Below are 3,247 nucleotides of genomic sequence, written 5' to 3'. Positions count from 1 at the left end.
GGAATCCCGGTTGGTTTCTTCTCCTCCCCTTATTAATATGCTTAAATTCTGGGGGTTGTCTCACATCACTTGAGGCCTACAACAAAATCAGTCACATTCCATTCGTTTCGAACCCGGGGCATAGCGAACCGATATATACGCAACAACACTTCACACACACACACACACGGATTGGGCAATTTACGGTCATTTTTGAATCAACGATGGCCCCCCCGAGCACGTTGTCCGAATATCACTCCAATAAGGACAACGAGTTCCGCTCGGCATCGTTTTGATTCGATCTCTCAACAACAACTCCCGGTCGACTTGGTCGACTTGGACCCACGATGTCTCCCCCCGAGCATGTCGAGCCAACTGCACCACTATTGTATTGGACAACATGTTCCCCTCGGGCATCGATGGGTTAATCATGCACCACTATTATAAAACCCTTTGACGTTTTCCCCCAAGCACGTTGATCCAGTATTACGACGGATACGGTCAACGAATTCTTGGACATCAAAGAGGTTTTCGATTGAATTTCCCCATGTTTCACAACGTACTCTTAGCGGTATCCTACGATACGTCTCACTCTATTTGTGTGTGTGCGCGTTTACGTGCGTGCGATTTATGCGGTTCACCCCTTTACTTTCAGCGCCCTGCGGTCCCAACAAAGGTCCCGAGCACGCCATTATGCACAGTGTGGAAGCGTGTTTCCCCCACGACACTAGACGGGCTGCTCGCCATAGTGTTCTATTGTGGCACGCTCCACCCTGAAGTTTGGTTTGTTGTATATCAAGGAATTGATAGGCACTCAAGAATGTGTGCATCGGCCGGGTTTAATCGTCCGACGCGCAATATGCGTTCAACTTATCGGTGTTCATGTGTCCTGCAGTTCACATTGTGACGCGCATTTAGCTGCGGTCTTCATCGATCCATGAGCCGAGTGATCCCCTGCCTAGGGTTTTATAGTAAGGTTCCCAATGTAACACAATCCCGGTGGTACGTCCAAAGACTAACTTTCTGACTAAGTTGTCTTTATTACCCAATAGTCCCAGGCCTTGTGACTTGTGGCTCATGTCTACGCCCATGGCCACCATTCGCTAAGATAGTTTTGAAGTCACTTTGAAGGCCCAGGAACAACTCTCTTAGCACATCGGTTAACCTGGCGCCGCAGTCAACTCATGTGCTTGGATCGGATCGAGCTATTGAGTATTGGGCCTGCATACTCGCTCATCCGTATCCTTTGCGTACCGCCCCATGGCCCTTGTATGTCTGCACCACAGTTCCTGTTCGTTCCGTGCCTATGGCCGGATACGTATTGCACATCGGTATACCTGTCGCTAATCAGGCAACTCGTGTGCGTGGATTGGATCGAGCTCATGGGGTGTGTAGAGATTCCATGTTATAATTGCAAGTCCATATCCACTTTATAGGTTAAAGTAATAAGTTGTGATTGCACAACCATTCTTCATAAGAGTTTAATCACTCTTCAACTAACTTTCGTTCTGGTGTCTTGGTATCAAATCGCGTAAGACACAAGATTCTACTGGCCAAATAGAATCTAGCACATTGGTTAACCTGACGCCGCAGTCAACTCATGTGCTTGGATCGGATCGAGCTATTGAGTATTGGGCCTGCATACTCGCTCATCCGTATCCTTTGCGTACCGCCCCATGGCCCCGTCCTTAGAGTTAATGACTAGTAGGCTTAACTCTTTGTATGTCTGCACCACAGTTCCCGTTCGTTCCGTGCCGTGGCCGGATACGTATTGCACATCGGTATACCTGTCGCTACTCAGGCAACTCGTGTGCGTGGATTGGATCGAGCTCATGGGGTGTGTAGAGATTCCATGTTATAATTGCAAGTCCATATCCACTTTATAGGTTAAAGTCATAAGTTGTGATTGCACAACCATACTTCATAAGAGTTTAATAACTCTTCAACTAACTTTCGTTCTGGTGTCTTGGTATCAAATCGCATAAGACACAAGATTCTACTGGCCAAATAGAATCTAGCACATTGGTTAACCTGGCGCCGCAGTCAACTCATGTGCTTGGATCGGATCGAGCTATTGAGTATTGGGCCTGCATACTCGCTCATCCGTATCCTTTGCGTACCGCCCCATGGCCCCGTCCTTAGAGTTAATGACTAATAGGCTTAACTCTTTGTATGTCTGCACCACAGTTCCCGTTCGTTCCGTGCCGTGGCCGGATACGTATTGCACAACAGTAGATACCATCACCTGACGTATCTAACACACCACTATTGTAACTCGTCGTCGAAGGACCTTTCAAGTGCCTGATGGCCAGGGGAGCTCTTACACGGCACGGAGACACAGTGATGCTCGCCCATCACAGTGTACAACGATCGAGTTTGCTTAAGTGTCTGGGTACCTACACACCAGACACAATGCAATGGCCACGGATCCACACAAGGCACATCACATGCAGAAAGCTTCACCAGATTATGACACATACCACACTCTTGTAACTCGTCGTCGAAGGGGCGTTCAAAGTGCCTTACGGCTAGGGGAGATCTAGCACGGCACGGAGACACAGTGATGGTTGCCCATCAAAGTGTACAACGATCGAGTTTGCTTTCCGCGCAAGCGTTCTAAGTGTCTGGGTACCTACACACCAGACACAATGCAATGGCCACGGATCCACACAAGGCACATCACATGCAGAAAGCTTCACCAGATTCTGACACATACCACACACTTGTAACTCGTCGTCGAAGGGGCGTTCAAAGTGCCTTACGGCTAGGGGGGATCTAGCACGGCACGGAGACACAGTGATGGTCACCCATCAAAGTGTACAACGATCGAGTTTGCTTTCCGCGCAAGCGTTCTAAGTGTCTGGGTATCTAAGCACCAGACACAATGCAATGGCCACGGATCCACACAAGGCACATCACATGCAGAAAGCTTCACCAGATTCTGACACATACCACACACATGCAACTCGTCGTCGAAGGGGCGTTCAAGTGCCTTACGGCTAGGGGAGATCTAGCTCGGCACGGAGACACAGTGATGGTCACCCATCAAAGTGTACAACGAACGAGTTGGCTTTCAACAAATTCTGACACATAGCAAGCGAGCGACCGAGCTACACCGAAGGCAGCCCATGGTTGGTCACTCGCGGACGATCATCAGTAATGATCCTTCCGCAGGTTCACCTACGGAAACCTTGTTACGACTTTTACTTCCTCTAAATCATCAAGTTCGGTCAACTTCAGCCATGCCAGCTGCAGCTCACGAAGGAAC

General features: G+C 49.0%; 1 non-coding gene and 1 pseudogene across 1 annotated transcript; both read right to left on the bottom strand.

Moving 5' to 3' along the window:
* LOC125773793 (large subunit ribosomal RNA) overlaps positions 1–78 on the bottom strand; it is a 3,660-nt pseudogene extending 3,582 nt beyond the window's left edge.
* Positions 79–787: 709 nt separating this feature from the next.
* Positions 788–945, bottom strand: LOC125773797 (5.8S ribosomal RNA). The gene has a single exon (XR_007420379.1). It is a non-coding gene; the product is annotated as a 5.8S ribosomal RNA (ribosomal RNA).
* Positions 946–3,247: the final 2,302 nt, after the last annotated feature.

The sequence above is a fragment of the Anopheles funestus genome, assembly GCF_943734845.2.
Source record: "Anopheles funestus chromosome X unlocalized genomic scaffold, idAnoFuneDA-416_04 X_unloc_53, whole genome shotgun sequence".
Classification (NCBI taxonomy): Eukaryota; Metazoa; Arthropoda; class Insecta; order Diptera; family Culicidae; genus Anopheles; species Anopheles funestus.
Note: the sequence above shows the minus strand (reverse complement) of the source record. Positions and strands in the feature narration are given on the sequence as shown.